The sequence below is a fragment of the Bos grunniens genome, chromosome 17 (genome assembly GCF_055505025.1).
Source record: "Bos grunniens cultivar Pamir isolate PY7600 chromosome 17, Bosgru_T2T1.0, whole genome shotgun sequence".
NCBI lineage: Eukaryota > Metazoa > Chordata > Mammalia > Artiodactyla > Bovidae > Bos > Bos grunniens.
In genome coordinates, this window is record NC_141181.1 from 335,504 (window position 1) to 353,846 (window position 18,343).

The window sequence follows — 18,343 nt, forward strand, 5'->3', positions numbered from 1 at the left end:
TCCAGTGTGCCAGTCAATCAGATGTCATCTTCTCCAGATGACCTCCTCCCATGGTCCTAAATGAATTTGTCAAATGAATCCCTTTATGTGCATGAGTCCTAAGTTGCTGCAGTCATGTCCGACTCTTTCTGACCTGAACTGCAGCTAACCAGACTCCTTTGTCTATGGGATTCTCTAGGAAAGAACACTGGAGTGGATTGCCATACTCTCCCCTAGGGATCTTCCTGACCCAGGGACTGAACCTGCATCTCCTGCAGCTCAGCAGGCAGACTCTTTACTGCTGAGCCACTGGGGAAGCCTGAATCTGTTTATACACAATGTCATATCCATATTTCCAGAAGGAGTTGAATCCAGTTAATATCTTGAAAAAATTGTATGAGATGGCCAAGCTACTGAGATACCCTATGAGTAGTCAAGTAAAGTGTCTTGTGTCCCTTTAGAGGTGAAAGCAAACTTCCTCTGAGAGGCAGTCAAAATAGGCACTGAACAGAATATATTAGCTAAATCTATGGCTGCAAAATACTTGATACTTGTTAATGGAATGAAGTCAGTAATTTCATTGTTATTGCCTATGGAGCCTTCGTAGCTGGGGCTACAGTGTAAAGGTTGTGATCATAGGGTGTCATTCATTATTTCCATTTTATGGACCGGCCAAACTGGGTTGTAGGTTCTTACCTGGAGGTGTTGGGACCTAATCCCCCCTCTTCCTGAATCAACTTGATCTGGAGAAAGGGGATGGATGAAGGTGGAAGACAAAGCAAGGACACAAACCAAGGGCCCCAGAGCATTGTGCAGCTCCTCGGTGACAGGTGGGGGGATTGGTGGTGGTGGGGGGGATGAGTCCTTCGTCCCTGTTCCCTGCAGCTTGTACCCTGGGACTGGGAACACACTGCCTCTGGACCAGCCTGTACTTTCTGAGCCCAGGCGGCCTGACCAGAGGCAAAGCAAAGGTCCTCCTGCCTTCCTGGGGAGGCTAGGGCTGCTGGGAACCCCAACACCTCCGACTACAGGAGGGTCCAGCTTATGACCTTTCTCTCCCAGATGATCCCCAGCCTGAAGCTGGGGCTGTGCAAGGCCAGCCCCCAGGAGGGGGCGTGCAGGGAGCCTGCCGGTGGACAGGTCTGCGCAGGCTCACCAGGCCTAGCTTTTTACACAGCCCCACCAGCCACAAGCTGTCAGGGTCAGCCCAGAAAGTCTACTCCCCAGGTTCGGGCTGCAAAAGGCTGGTTCGGCTACAGAAGGACGGGGAAGACAGAAGAGGAAGGAGCTTTCTAGCCCTAATTACTAAAAAACAAACAAACAAACAAAATTCTCCTTTTCTTTCAAATGGTTCTTATATAATGAGTTTAAGTCTTAGAGGCTCAAGACTTAGAGTTTAAGTCTTAAGTTTAAGGCTTAAGACTTAGAGTTTAAGTCTTTTATTTTACACTGGAACATTTCAACTATTTTAACTGTGTGCTTTAAAAACTGTCCACAGTTAAACATCAAATATGGAGTCAAACTCCTTGTTACAAGTCCCTTTTCATGAAACGTAGCATACATGTGCAGCTGAGCAGCTCTATCAGCTTAATTCCTGCCAGTAAAATTTTTGGATAATGGCTTTCTTTCGTTTTGTAATCTGTCAATGAATATCATTGTTGTTGTTTAGTCCCTAAGTGATGTCTGACTCTTTTGCAACCTCATGGACTATAGTCTGCCAAGCTCTTCTGTCCATGGGATTTCCCAGGAAAGATGGCCATTTCCTTCTCCAGGGGATCTTCCCCACCCAAGGATTGAACCCTTATATTCTGCTTGGCAGGTGGATTCTTTACCACTGAGCTTCCAAGGAAGCCTGTCAGTGAATATAAATATATATATGATTACATATGCATTGCATATATACTTTTTGTATTTACATCAGTTCAGTTCAGTTCAGTCACTCAGTCGTGTCTGACTCTTGGTGACCCCATGAATTGCAGCATGCCAGGCCTCCCTGTCCATCACCAACTCCTGGAGTTCACTCAGACTCACGTTCATCGAGTCAGTGATGCCATCCAGCCATCTCATGCTCTGTTGTCCCCTTCTCCTCCTGCCCCCAATCCCTCCCAGCATCAGAGTCTTTTCCAATGAGTCAACTCTTCGCATGAGGTGGCCAAAGTACTGGAGTTTCAACTTCAGCATCATTCCTTCCAAAGAAATCCCAGGGCTGATCTCCTTCAGAATGGACTGGTTGGATCTCCTTGCAGTCCAAGGGACTCTCAAGAGTCTTCTCCAACACCACAGTTCAAAAGCATCAATTCTTCGGCACTCAGCCTTCTTCACAGTCCAACATCCATACATGACCACAGGAAAAACCATAGCCTTGACTAGACGAACCTTTGTTGGCAAAATAATGTCTCTGCTTTTGAAAATGCTATCTAGGTTGGTCATAACTTTCCTTCCAAGGAGTAAGCGTCTTTTAATTTCATGGCTGTAGTCACCATCTTTCCCCATCTTACTGCTGCTTTAAAAATGCTTTTCTATTTCAAAAGTGTTCTTTTAGAGCTGTCTTTGCTTCTGATTTTGACAGATTTGCTTTATACTCAGAACACACTCTAGGGGGCGCTAGTGCTAAAGACCCCACCTGCCAGTGCAGGAGACCCAGAGTTCAATCCCTGGGTTGGGAAGATGCCCTGGAGGAGGGCATGGAAACCCACTCCAGTTTTCGTGCCTGGGAAATCTCGGACGTAGGAACCTGGAAAGCTATAATCCATAGAGTCGCAAAGAATCTGACGTGACTGAAGCAATTTAGCACACACACACACATACACCCCATGCTGAACATACTTGCACGATGACCTCTTTAATATCTAATATATATACATTTTCCTTATACCTTGCTTCCCTGGTGGCTCAGACGGTAAAACGTTTGCCCGCAATGTGGGAGACCCGGGTTTGATTCCTGGGTTGGGAAGATCCCCTGGAGGAGGAAATGGCAACCCACTCCAGTACTCTTTCCTGGAAAATTCCATGGACTGAGGAGCCTGGTGGGCTACAGTCCATGAGATCTCAAAAGAGTCGGACACGACTGAATGACTTCACTTTCTTTCTTATTTATACCTTATCTCATTTTTTTCTTCTCTCCATTTTTGCACATTCAAAAATATTTATTAACAATTTATTATATGGAAATTATCTCACTTTCATTTCTTTTGCTTTCAATCACTTTCAGTCTGTTTATTCAAAATGCAGTTCAAGGTGGCTGATATTGAACATATAGCTTTTTAAAATTTTAATGTTTACCTTTCATTTGGACTGCTTAGTCCATATTTAACTTTTTTTCTTTTTTCTATAAATTCCTATTTGTTTCCATTTATTCCTTTGTTTTGCTGCTCTTCTGCAAATTTTGGAATTAATTGTTTTATATTTTACATTTGATATCTTGCTCTGACTTTTTATTATCATTTCAGTGATTGCTTCAGGGCTTACAATTTAAAATGTGCAAGTTATCAATGTTTGCCTACAGTTAAAATTGTTCCACTTTGATCTTTGTTTACAACTTTCCACATTCCACTTCATGTCTCACGTCAAGCACTTCACACCTGACGTTTCACAAATGTCATAATCTTGTAACAGTATACTGCCAGTTCCTCAGATTGCATTCTTTGTGTTATTGATGTCATATATTATACTTGTATCTATATTATAATCCCAACTTATCCTGTCAATATTTTAGCTTTAAGTAGTCATTTGTCTAACAGATCAGGACTACTATTGCACCTCCCTGAAATCCTCTGTCTAGCTCCTCTGTGAAGTACCCAGATAATACCATTTCATGCACATTCCCTGGGTTTTTCAGATGCTAAAGAAGTCAAGTGTTAGTAGTTCAGTCATGTCCTACTCTTTGGGACTGTAGCCCACTAGGGTCCTCTGTCCATGGGATTTTCCAAGCAAGAATACTGGAGTGAGTTTCCATTCCCTTTTCCAGGGAATCTTCCTGACCCAAGGATCAAACCCAGGTCTCCTGCTTTACAGTCAGATCCTTTACCATCTGAGCTACCAGGGAAGTCTTCAAATGCTAGTGACCACTACCAAGTGGAAGAAATTAACTGCTTGATTTCCAGACCTACTGGCACCTAATGACTGATAATATCAGCTGCTCTGCTACCTCAGAATCAACCAAATACATAATTGTACATGAGCTGATCATGTACACTGTGACCCTCTCCCTCATCTGGACTTTAAAAATGCTTTGTTTAAATGCTTGCAAGAGTACCAAATGTTTTTGGAGTATGAGGCACCTGTTCTTGCGTGGCCCTGCAGTCAAGCTTTCTCTGCTCCAAACTAGGATGTTTCAGCTGTGTTTGGCTTCACTGTGCATCAGGGACACAATCTTGCATTCTGTAACAGTCTCACGATGGTGTGATAGATTTTACTCTTATTCATTCTAAAGGGGCTCACTATAATACATATATTCATGATTTCCAACAAATTTGAAAATTATTCTATCACTATAATTATTTCTTTACACTTGGCCTTCAGTTATTCATATTTTAGGCAATTTTAGACAATGCCTGTTATTGAGGCTGTGACTTTTTTTACATCATTTTTTAAATACTCTTTATGGGTTTTATTTTTTTCCAGAATTTAAATTCAAGTTCACTGGCATTTCTTTGCACATGTCCAAATTGCTGTAAATCAAATCACATTAATTTTTCATCTTACTTTCTTTTCACTTATATTTCATTCCCTTTCTTTTTACCTTTCACTCTAGAATTTCAGTGCATTTTTTACAGGTTTTATGTATTTGTTGAAACTCTCTGTGTGTGAAAGTGAAAGTCATGCAGTCATGTCTGACTCTTTGTTACCTCATGGACCAGGCTCCTCTGTCCATGGAATTCTCTAGACCAGAATACTGGAGAGGGTAGCCATTCCCTTTGCCAGGGGATCTTCCCAAGACAAGGATCAAACTCAGGTCTCCCTCATTGCAAGATGATTCTTTACCATCTGAACCACCAGGAAAGCCCTGAAACTCTGGTATTTAACTCAAATTTTGTTTAGCTATATTTTATTTCAAGTCCTTGGCTATCCTATTAAGAGATTATGGGAGGCATTGCTAAATCCATCACTTGAGACATCTTGAAGTCATTTTCAATTGATTATTTATTTATTTATTTATTTTTCTGGACAGTGGGTTAGTCTCCCTGAGCTTTTCATATTCTAGATAATTTAAGTAGCCTATGATGCATGAGATGAAAACTAAGAGTCCTAGCCACAAGACCACCAGGGGCTAGAATTAAAGTGGCTCTAACTCTTGCCCCTAGCTGAAAGTAAGAATGTTTTAAGAAGAGAAAAACTGTAAAAACAGGTACAAATTTTACTATAAGAGATATAGCTCAATGCATGGGAGATCACACAGGAAAACAGTTTGTTTATCCAACTCGGAAGCAGGGCAGAGATACACCCCCAGAAAGAAAGGGTACGGACATTGTCTCCAATGAGGAGGAGTGCAGTACATCAGAAACTAGGCACAGATACACAGATACACACCCTGAGAGGAAAGAGGGGGAAGTGTCCTGAGTGAGGAGGAATGCACTGTGGAGGTGTGTAAATCACACATATAGGACCATCCTTCCGGGGCTTTGTTTACGTTTGGCCAGTTGTCTTGTTTCTTCCTTCAACCTGACTGGTCCATGGATCCTCCTCAAGAGGAGTGCAAAATTTTTTTCTAAGATGGATCCCACCACAGAGGCCTATGGGTACATGTTCACACTTATTACAGGGTGGGGCACCCTCCCTTTTCAACCCCCAAGAAGACTTCCTGCACATGTGCAGACAGGGAAGTCTTCCTTGACCTCAGGAGTCGGCATCTACCTGTCTCTTTGCTTTAACAGTGCTCAGCTTTTATCAGTGGCTTTGTCCTTGGAGTATTGGGGTGAGAACAAAGGCTCAATTCTATTCCACTTGACAACACCAGGTGTCCGGCCCAGAGGCCCACTATCACCCACCTCACAAATATACCCAGATGTTTACTGTTCTGGTTGAGAGGCAACTCCTATAACTCTGAGCTATGCTTTATCTCTAGTATCTCCATTCTTTCTGCAACCACATGGCAGTCATTTTCTTAGAAGCCCCCTGTAACCTTCTCTGGGATATGAATATCCCATTGTTCTCCCTGAGACTCTCAGGAAAATTAATACAGGCCTATTGGTCGGTTCCCAGCCCCAGCCACCAACACACCTCCCTTATGCTTTGTGCCTTGGGACAGATCTTAGGATCTTTTGTTGAGTTCCAATTTCTGCCCCCTCAGCTCAGTGATGCATCTGTGCTATTCTTTCAGTTCTATTTATCCATACTTTGATCAGGAAATTGTCTCCAGGTGTAAAACCAGCATGGTCATGAGATTAACATTGTGGATTTTCTTCCATGATGGACAGACCCTTAAGGTGGATTCTGTGGTCCCTACCTCCTGATAACCATACTTCTGGTCAATACCTTCCAACTGAGTGTAGTTGGTCATGTCTGCTGCTACTAGTCCAGGCAGGGAAGTAATATAGGATGCCTATGATTATGTAAATAAGAATCCATTACAGAAGCCTGTAACATCCATCTCAGTAGGAGGCTTTTAAAGGAGCAAACTATCATATTAGTTGTTGCTTATGATGAGGATCACGCAGCAAGGAACAGAGAGCCTTTAACCAGTATCTAGCCAGAAGTGATGCCTTCAGTCTAACAACTGCAAGAAATTGAATTATGCCAACAAAACTTGGTCTTTCTCCAGTTAGTCCTCAGCTGAGTCTACAACCCTGGATAATACCCTAATTGCAATCTTGTGAGACCCTACACAGAGGAATATGCAACTCTGTGATAAGAGTAATGGCCTACAAAACTCAGGAATAATTACTGTATCTCTGTGTATATGTATCTGTGTGTGTGTGTGTGTGTGTTTAAACTAAAATTTTGGTAATGTGTTATGCAACAATAAAAATTTAATGTACACTGCAAGGTATCACAACCTTTTAACCCTGAAGTCTAATTCCTGAGTACAGTAATATGTAACATTTTTCTTTTATCTTGGTGGTTGTGTAATAGGACCCTCAAAATTAAAACTGTTTGACAAGTGATTCTGTTCTTTGTTTTGTGTTTTTCCCCTCTGTGTTCTCCTATCATTGCTGAGAACTAAAATTTGCATTCTTTGTTAATGTGCATTCTTTGTTGCTGATTCACGTGTGTGGCAATCTCACTGTTTCTGTTAGGGGAAACACACTGACTGAAACTGCCCACTCTGGCTAGAAACCTTGGTACATATTTGCATGAATTATTTTACCACGGGAAGTCCTGGTAAGGAACTAACAAGACACCATCAGCTGGAAGAATCTGAGAAAGGTCAAAAGGAGACTCCACATGTCCTACCACCTCCCAGAAGCCTTTTCGTTGACATCCACCTTGGCTGAGTAATGCGTGCACCACCAGAAAGGACCCTGAGTGCAAATGATCAGCCAAAGACAACCTGGAAACTAATTCCATCAACATAAACCCTAGACTGTGAGCTGCATGGCAAGGCAGTCATCCTGGGCTCCCTAACCACCCTGGCCTCTGCCTAGGCGTCCATTCCCAATAAAGTTTCTTGCTTTGTCAGTGACTATGTCTCTTCTGACAATTCACTTCTGAGTGTTAGACGAGAGCCCCCTTTTGGGCTCTGGAAGGGGTTCCCCTTCCTGCAGCTTTTCTGCTCCTTCTTGACTTGACCACAGAAACCCAAGTCCATGGTCAGCAAAGCAAGAATTATGAAAGGAGGACTATTTTGACCAGGACCAGGGAACCAAAATAAATGGCTGAAGAAAATGTCATGGGAAAAACTAGCCTCGGGAAACAATCAACCATATGTGACAATTATTGTTCAGTCATGTCTGACTCTCTGCAACTCCATGAACTGCAGCATAGAAGGCTTTCCTGTCCTTCACTGTTTCCCTGAGGCTACTCAGCTCATGTCCATTGAGTTGGTGATGCCATCCAACCTCTCATCCTCTGTCACCTCTCCTCTTCCTGCCCTCAATCTTTCCCAGCATCAAGGTCTTTTTCAATGAGTTGGCTCTTCACATCAGGCTGAGTATTAGAGCTTCAGCTTCAGCATCAGTCCTTCCAGTGAATATTCAGGGTCAGCTGCTTTCTGAATAAAGTCATTTTCCTTGCCGCAACACTTTGTCTCTCAGATTCATTCGTTGGCCTGTCGTGTGGAGAGCAGAGTGAGCTTGGACTCGGTAACAAGAGGACATCTCCTAGAATTCTAGAATTTTGGCTGCAAAACCACAAAATGATGCCCAAAACCATGGAAGTCACCAGTGTAAAATATCAAAGCCACCTGTCCCTGAATGATTGTTTACGGTGAAGCTTCACCCTAAATTAGGATGCGTATGTGTTTGTCACTCAGTAGCATTCAACTCTTTGCAAATATTCTGCTTTAGAACACTTAGATCTTAGAAATGCAGGAGTTTCCTATTTTTATCAGAGTTTAACCAAGTTAGCACAGATGCACTACTTTTTTTCTGCTCTCCCTCTGCATAAATTATCTAAGAACATTCTTCACACTCATCTCCCACATTCCACATAGCCATTGCACTAACATGTGAATGCACTTACCTGGCCACAGGTGATTGAGTCCACAGTGCCTGTTATACAAAGATGGTTCAACCAAACTATTTACTGCAGCTGTTTAAATAAGAACCAAAAAAAAGTGTTTATCCCTCTTTGTCTGTAGTGTATTTTTTTTTTTTAGACTGGGAATTGTTTTCCATATCTTCCTCAGTATTGACTGGAGAAAATCTAAAGTCAGACGTCAGGGAGATAGAGGATAGTCAAACAGATTTATCAAAAAGTATGTACGCATTTTTCATTTTTCTGTTTTCCTTTACCCATGAGTTAATGACTGACACACACAATGCAACCATGACTAATATATTATATTTTTACATCTTATTTGTTTCATAACAAAGTCAAATCAAACATGATAATACAATTTCAGGAGATTTAACACTTTGAACCCAATTCACAAATTCAGTTTTTGACATAGCAATGTGTCCACAGACAGGCTAGTATCACAAAGTTTAAAGAGAATGCTAACATATGTACGCATCAATTTCCTATCCAAGGCAGTAAATTATATCTCAGTTTAGCAAAAAATGACCACATTTCTGTTTTCTGGTACCACACTTTCTATTTGACATACATCCCATATAGTTTCAATAAAGCAATTTGTTTTAAAATTATTTCTATAAGGCTGTAGCCTTATAGGTTGGCAATAAGGCTATCTAGTTGCAATAAGTCATATATTTGCAACCTACTCCAGTATTCTTGCCTGAAGAATCCTTTGGATAGAGGAGCCTGGAGGGCTACAGTGTGTGGGGTGGCAAAGAATTGGACACAACTAAGCAACTAACACTGCCACTACTACTACTTATTTGCATTGAAGTTATGTGCACATTAATCTATACAGCTTACATATTTTCACATAAATTCAGCTACTTTATAACAGAATTTTTATTCTTCTACACTTAGCCATTTGCATTTTACCTTTTTGATGTTAAACTGTTTATTGTCCTTTGAAACATGATTATCTGAGTATGTGTGCATGTGTCTTTGTGTTAATGTACTAATATCTGGAAGAGGGTAAGTGAGAGAAGGATAGGAAACGTTTGAGAAGAAAACAAAGAATAGAAGAAAAATTATCATAAATTTTTGCATTCAAATCAGACAACATTTTTTTAAATAACACTGTTTTATACCAATTCATATTTTTTCTTTAACAGATATGTGTGTTTTTCCAGGGATAAAGGAAATCATAGTTGGGATGTTTACTTTTGCAATTAAAACGATATTCCTGAATTTAGACTTAAGCAACTCTGCAGGAAATAATTCCACAAATAAAACTGGAATCTATTTTAAAGTTTAAAAAATGTGATATATGTTGTATATAACACTCTCTCACAAACTATAAATTGTGGAAAAACATGCATCAGGAAAAAAACAACTGACAATTGCAAATACTCTGCATGGTTAGTTTCATGTGATATTGTCACTTCTGACTCTAAATACTGAATTGCTTATTTTCATAACCCAAATTTCTTTACAAGTTATCCTTATTTCTGAGAACCCAAAAGAAATACAGAATGATTAGATGACACTTCCATAGTTTTATATATAACTTTGATAACTTTACTTATATCTAATTGGATACATATATGTGAAAATGAATGGACTTGATTAATTAGAAAATATTCTAATGAAAAACTAACTTGAATCTAGCTTTCCAAATTTCACTGTATTCTATTTAATTCAGAAAATTCACCAAACAATTCCAGAGGTGAAGGGACTCTTTTCCTAGTAATTACATTCCATAAAGCCTTCTTTACTTCCTTATTCCAGAGGCTGTAGATCAGAAGATTTAATATGGGGATCATCCTGTGTAGAACACAGAAGCCACTTTGTCCTGATTCAAAGATAGCTGGAAGTAGGTCTCAGATAAGCATAGATGGAGGCGGACTAGAACAGGATGATGGCTATCAGGTGACACACATGTGTAGAGAAGGCTTTGCGTCTCCTCCCATGAACGCATACGGAAGATGGAGAAGAGAATATAGGAGTAGGAGGCAAAGATCACCAGCAGAATTCCGACCATATTCACACCAGCAAACGTGGAAAAGATGCTTTCATGCAGGCATGTGTCAGTACAGGAGAGCTTAAAAAGTGGGGGACTGTCACAGAAGAAGTGATGGATGACCTTGGAACTACAGAATGACAAGATGCTCACATACCCTGTGTGAACCACAGAGTTGAACAGTCCTGCTGTAAAAGCCCCTGCTTCCATTTTCAGGCAGACTGTCCTGGACATGATCAAGGCATAAAGGAGAGGGCTGCATATGGCCACATAGCAGTCACAGATCATTAACCTAAAAGGACGCATTCAGCTGTGGCAAAGGCTATAAAGAAGTACATCTGCAGAAAGCAGCCAGCAAAGGAGATGGTTTTCTTCTCTGACAATAAATCAACCAGCATCTTTGGAGTGATGATGGATGAATAACAAACATCAACAAAGGACAGGTTAGCCAGGAAGAAGTACACGGGTGTGTGAAGTTGGGAATCAGTCCTGATTAAGAGGATCATCCCAACATCCCCCACAACTGTAAGCATGTAAATCACCAAGAAAAAGCAAAAGAAGATAACCTGTAGCTCCAGTGTGTCTGCTAATCCCAACAGGATGAACTGCGTGAGTGAAGTATAATTTTTTTTACCCATTGATTACGGATACAGTATGCTTAAACTTAAACTGGATGTAAATATTTCCCTTTGCACAATTTACCAGAAATAGAAATAGTGATAAGTTAAGTCATATATGAAAAAGAAGCCTGGGACAACAGTGCATGGTAAACAGAGTCAGAGAGAAATTAGTGGGCAAATGAATAGACATTCGATTTTATTACATATTTGTCTCTAATAATCTGGATTGAGGGATCCACAAATGACTGGTCTAATATACCACCTAAGGTTTTTTTTTTTTTTTTCCTGAATGCAACATCTATGTTCTATTCTTTCCCATCTAGTCCACATTCAAAATGCAAAGTACAGAACTATACTTGCCAAAGTTTTTCCCGTTCTCTGAGCATGTATTTGAATTTAAGTCACATGCTTTTTTTTTTTCACTCATCAAGACTACTGTCTACATTCTTCAACTCTAAAATTTATGCATGGCCAGTTGGTAATCATTTGTGTGTTCTCCAAGCAGCAAAAAATAGCACAGTTCAATAACTGATATTTTAAAATCTATCATATTCTTAATGATGATATTGTAGTGTATTAAGGTACACAAATAACTGTTCTTCATACAAAACACTCTATCAGATTAATGCCGTGTGGTAGCACACACTGTACCTGTTTATGGCGGTGAATGACAGAGACTGCACCAAGTACTTAACAGCATTTTTCTCAGTACTAACTTATCTAGTCTATCATTTCTGTTTTTACTAGGATCCCTAATAACTCAGTTGAGGCACAAAAAAACATAAAGAAGACAATTTTCATGTTTCAAATGAAATATAAAGCAGTGAAATTTTGTATTACCTCTTCATAAAAATCTGAGACACATTCTGAGTATATGTATGTTGCTCCCCTTTTATTTTATTCTCCTTGAAGAGAGCTAGGTAACCATGGGGATTGAATTATAGGTTTCAATTGTGTCATGAATCCTCTAAAGGCAGAAACTCCAGTCTCAGAAGTATTTAAATATGATAATATGTAAGTATATGAAAGTAAACTCTAGATGGAACTTAGTGGTGACTGTGTTAAAGTTTTTTGCCAAATTAAAAAAAAAAAAAGTCTATTTAATTGTCACTTTCTTTGTAGTTTTAGCTTATTCCAATGGGTACATTCAGTTCAGTTCAGTTGTTCAGTCATGTTCGACTCTTTGCGACCCCATAAATCACAGCACACCAGGCCTCCCTGTCCATCACCAACTCCCGGAGTTCACTCAGACTCATGTCCATCGAATCAGTGATGCCATCCAGCCATCTCATCCTCTGTCATCCCCTTCTCCTCCTGCCCCCAATCCCTCCCAGCATCAGAGTCTTTTCCAGTGAGTCAACTCTTCCCATGAGGTGGCCAAAGTACTGGAGTTTCAGCTTCAGCATCATTCCTTCCAAAGAAATCCCAGGGCTGATCTCCTTCAGAATGGACTGGTTGGATCTCCTTGCAGTCCAAGGGACTCTCAAGAATCTTCTTCAACACCACAGTTCAAAAGCATCAATTCTTCGGCACTCAGCTTTCTTCACAGTCCAACTCTCACATCCATACATGACCACTAGAAAAACCATAGCCTTGACTAAATCGACCTTTGTTGGCAAAGTAATGTTTGTGCTTTTCAATATGCTGTCTAGGTTGGTCATAACTTTTCTTCCAAGGAGTAAGCGTCTTTTAATTTCATGGCTGCAGTCACCATCTGCAGTGATTTTGGAGCCCCAAAAATAAAGTCTGACACTGTTTCCACTGTTTTCCCATCACATTACCCTCTACCAAATTATGATTCTTCCCTTTGTGTGTGTGTGTGTGTGTGTGCCCCTCCACTTGTCTGGCTGAGTTTAATCTTCAATCGGCTTTGTTCTTGAGTGAAATAAATTAGAAGGAGACTCTAACTACTAACTACATGCCTACATGAATATTCATCTAATCCAGTTGGACTATGGGGCCCCCAGAGGGCCCCAGGTGGCTGTGACAGGTCATGAGGTCTGTGTTGCCACCTCCCCAGTGATTTGAACGTCACATTTTCTATCAGGAGCAACTTAGCAGTAAGAGCAAGGGAAGGGCCATGGGGAATATACCTCCCAAAACTGTAAGTGTGGTTATCATCTTAGCAATCCCTGAATCCCACTCAATTTCCTCCAGAATTCTACTAAGCCACTCCATTCCACCTATATAATATTGCTTACTTTTAATATAATATACAGATTGACTTTAATGGACTGGATTGGTAATTGGTAGAACATTTCCATAATCAGGAAATCAATGAGACTATTGTAAAGAATATGGGTCTGTTTCAACTTCTAACATTGGTCTAACTGCTTTGAACTATGCATTGATTAAACTCTGCCATAGCTGAATGTGTGTGCTTGTGGCTTTGTGTTAATATGTGTATCAATCTGGGAAAGAAAACATGAAAGAAGGACAGGAAATTTTTGACAAGAAAAGACAGGAAGAGGAAAAAAAGCTGATGCAATCAGTGCATTCTAACCAGACAGCAGTTTTCTAAGCAGAACATATTTAATCAAATTCCTACATATTCTTTAATGAATAAATATGTGTTTGTGGGGATAAAGGGAATAAAAGTTGACATGTTTCCTGTAGCAACTAAATGCTATTTTTTTATTTTTTATTTAAGCATTAAAATCTTAATAATTCAATAAAATGGAAATCTATTTTACATTGAAAACTTTTTCACAAATATCGTATATTTCAACCCTTTACAAATCATAAATGGTGAAAAATACATCAAAAATAAACTAACAATTACAAAAATAATAAGCAGCTAGTTTCATGTGACATTGTAAATTTTATCTCCATATACCTGACCCTTTATTTCCCTAACCAAGACAGCTTTACAAATAAATCACATTTTAGCAACCTACAAGAAATATACATGATTAGATGAAAGTTGCATGATCTTACATAAGTTTGATAAATTATGTCTAATAGGACACATGTTCATGAGAATTACCAGAACATGAATACACAGATTAAGCTGTAATGAAAATAAGCTTCATCCAGTTTCTGAAAACTAAATTATATATTCTATTTAGTTCAGAAAATTAATAAATCACAGAAATGAAGGAATCTTTTTACAAGTAACTACATTCCATAAAGCCTTCTTCACTTCAGTATTCCCGAGACTGTAGATCGAGGATTCAACATGAGGATTACCACCGTGCAGAACACAGAAGATACTTTGTCCTGAGTCAGGGAGTAGCTGGAAGTAGGTCTCGGATAAGTATAGATGGAGGTGGAATAGAACAGGATGATGGCTGTCAGGTAAGACACACACGTGGAAAAGGCTTTGCATCTCTTCCCCTGAATGCATACGGAAAACAGAGAAGAGAATGTAGGAGTAGGAGTTGAAGATCACCAGCAGAGTTCCGACCATATTCACACCAGGAAACGTGGAAAAGATGCTTTCATGCAGGAGTGTGTCAGAACAGGAGAACTTAAAATGGGGGATTGTCACAGAAGAAGTGATGGATGACATTGGAACTGCAGTATGGTAAGGTGCTTACATAACTGGTGTTTACCATGGAGTTGAACAGTCCTGCTGTAAAAGCCCCTACTGTCATTTCTAGGCAGACCGTCCTGGACATGATCAAGGCGTAAAGAAAGGGTTGCATATGGCCACATAGTGGTCACGAGCCATTAACCCAAAAAGGATGCATTCAGTTGTGGCCAAGGCTAAAAAGAAGTACATCTGCAAAAAGTAGTGAACAAAGGAGATTGTCTTCTTCCCAGATAATAACAAACAAACATTTGCAAAGGACAGGAATAAATACATGAGTATGTGAAACTTGGAATCAGTCCTGATTAAGAGGATCATCCCAACATTCCCCATAACTGTAAACATGTGGATCAGATCAGTCACTCAGTCGTGTCCGACTCTTTATGACCCAATGAATCTCAGCACACCAGGCCTCCCTGTCCATCACCAACTCCTGGAGTTCACTGAGACTCATATCCATCGAGTCAGTGATGCCATCCCGGCATCTCATCCTTTGTCGTCCCCTTCTCCTCTTGCCCCCAATCCCTCCCAGAATCAGAGTCTTTTCCAATGAGTCAACTCTTCACATGAGGTGGCCAAAGTACTGGAGTTTCAGCTTTAGCATCATTCCTTCCAAAGAAATCCCAGGGCTGATCTCCTTCAGAATGGACTGGTTGGATCTCCTTGCAGTCCAAGGGACTCTCAAGAGTCTTCTCCAACACCACAGTTCAAAAACATCAATTCTTCAGCACTCAGCCTTCTTCACAGTCCAACTCTCACATCCATACATGACCACAGGAAAAACCATAGCCTTGATTAGACGAACCTTTGTTGGCAAAGTAATGTCTCTGCTTTTGAATATGCTATCTAGGTTGGTCATAACTTTCCTTCCAAGGAGTAAGCATCTTTCAATTTCATGGCTGCAGTCACCATCTGCAGTGATTTTGGAGCTCCCAACAATAAAGTCTGACATTGTTTCCACTGTTTCCCATCTATTTCCCATGAAGTGATGGGACCAGATGCCATGATCTTCGTTTTCTGAATGTTGAGCTTTAAGCCAGCTTTTTCACTCTCCAGTTTCACCTTCATCAAGAGGTTTTTTAGTTCCTCTTCACTTTCTGCCATAAGGGTGGTGTCATCTGCATATCTGAGGTTATTGATATTTCTCCCAGCAATCATGATTACAGCTTGTGTTTCTTCCAGTCCAGCGTTTCTTATGATGTACCCTGCATATAAGTTAAATAAGAAAGGGTGACAGTATACAGCCTTGACGTACTCCTTTTCCTATTTGGAACCAGTCTGTTGTTCCATGTCCAGTTCTAACTGTTGCTTCTTGACCTGCATACAAATTTCTCAAGAGGCAGATCAGGTGGTCTGGTATTCCCATCTCTTTCAGAATTTTCCACAGTTTATTGTGATCCACACAGTGAAAGGCTTTGTCATAGTCAATAAAGCAGAAATAGATGCTTTTCTGGAACTCTCTTGCTTTTTCAATGATCCAGCGGATGTTGGCAATTTGATCTCTGGTTCCTCTGCCTTTTCTAAAACCAGCTTGAACATCTGGAAGTTCACGGTTCATGTATTGCTGAAGCCTGGCTTGGAGAATTTTGATCATTACTTTACTAGCATGTGAGATGAGTGCAATTGTGCAGTAGTTTGAGCATTCTTTTGCATTGCCTTTCTTTGGGATTGGAATGAAAACTGGTCTTTTCCATTCCTGTGGCCACTGCTGAGTTTTCCAAATTTGCTGGCATATTAAGTGCAGCACTTTCACAGCATCATCTTTCAGGATTTGGAATAGCTCAACTGGAATTCCATCACCTCCACTAGCTTTGTTCATAGTGATGCTTTCTAAGGCCCACCTGACTTCACATTCCAGGATGTCTAGCTCTAGGTCAGTGATCACACCATCGTGATTATCTGGGTCATGAAGATCTTTTTTGTACAGTTCTTCTGTGTATTCTAGCCATCTCTTCTTAATATCTTCTGCTTTTGTTAGGTCCATACCATTTCTGTCCTTTATCGAGCCCATCTTTGCATGAAATGTTCCCTTGATATCTCTGATTTTCTTGAAGAGATCCCTAGTCTTTCCTATTCTGTTGTTTTCCTCTATTTCTTTGCATTGATTGCTGAAGAAGGCTTTCTAATCTCTTCTTGCTATTCTTTGGAACTCTGCATTCAGATGTTTATATCTTTCTTTTTCTCCTTTGCTTTTCACTTGTCTTCTTTTCACAGCTATTTGTAAGGCCTCCCCAGACAGCCATTTTGCTTCTTGCATTTCTTTTCCGTGGGGATGGTCTTGATCCCTGTCTCCTGTACCATGTCACGAACCTCAGTCCATAGTTCATCAGGCACTCTATCTATCAGATCTAGGCCCTTAAATCTGTTTCTCACTTCCACTGTATAATCATAAGGGATTTGATTTAGGTCATACCTGAATGGTCTAGTGGTTTTCCCTACTTTCTTCCATTTAAATCTGAATTTGGCAATAAGGAGTTCATGGTCTGAGCCATAGTCAGCTCCTGGTCTTGTTTTTGCTGACTGTATAGAGCTTCTCCATCTTTGGCTGCAAAGAATATAATCAATCTGATTTCTGTGTTGACCATCTGGTGATGTCCATGCATAGAGTCTTCTCTTGTGTTGTTCAAAGAAGGTGTTTATTATGACCAGTGCATTTTCTTGGCAAAACTCTTTAGTCTTTGCCCTGCTTCATTCCGTATTCCAAGGCCAAATTTGCCTGTTACCCCGGGTGTTTCTTGACTTTCTACTTTTGCATTCCAGTCCCCTATAATGAAAAACACATCTTTTTTGGGTGTTAGTTCTAAAAGGTCTTGTAGGTCTTCATAGAACCGTTCAACTTCAGCTTCTTCAGTGTTACTGGTTGGGGCATAGACTTGGATTACTGTGATATTGAATGGGTTGCCTTGGAAACGAACAGAGATCATTCTGTCGTTTTTGAGATTGCATCAAAGTACTGTATTTCGGACTCTTTTGTTGACCATGATGGCCACTCCATTTCTTCTGAGGGATTCCTGCCCGCAGTAGTAGATATAATGATCACCTGAGTTAAATTCACCCATTCCAGTCCATTTCAATTCCCTGATTCCTAGAATGTCAACATTCACTCTTGCCATCTCTTGTTTGACCACTTCCAATTTGCCTTGATTCATGGACCTGACATTCCAGATTCCTATGCAATATTGCTCTTTACAGCATCAGACCTTCCTTCTATCACCAGTCACATCCACAGCTGGGTATCCTTTTTGCTTTGGCTCCATCCCTTCATTCTTTGTAAATCACCAAGAAAAGGCAAAAGGGGAAAACCTGTACCTCCAATGTATCTGCTAATCCCAACAGGATGAACTCTGTGGGTGAAGTGTAATTTTTTCTGCCCATTGTTTATAGTATAGTATGCTTAAACTTAAACTGGGTGTGCATATTTCCCTTTGCACAATTTACCAGAAATACAAATATTAATAAAGTAAAACATATATGGAAAAGAAACCTAGGACAACAGAGCCCAGTAAACAGAGTCAGAGGAGAATTAGTAGACAAATTAATAAGCATTGGATTTTATTAAGTATTGGCTTTATTAATTCT

General features: G+C 40.2%; 2 pseudogenes; both read right to left on the minus strand.

The window, feature by feature from the left end:
- Nucleotides 1-10,271: 10,271 nt before the first annotated feature.
- Nucleotides 10,272-11,250, minus strand: LOC147354905 (olfactory receptor 5F1-like; annotated as a pseudogene).
- A 3,067-nt stretch (nucleotides 11,251-14,317) lies between these two features.
- LOC147354906 (olfactory receptor 5F1-like) lies at nucleotides 14,318-18,139 on the minus strand (annotated as a pseudogene).
- Nucleotides 18,140-18,343: the final 204 nt, after the last annotated feature.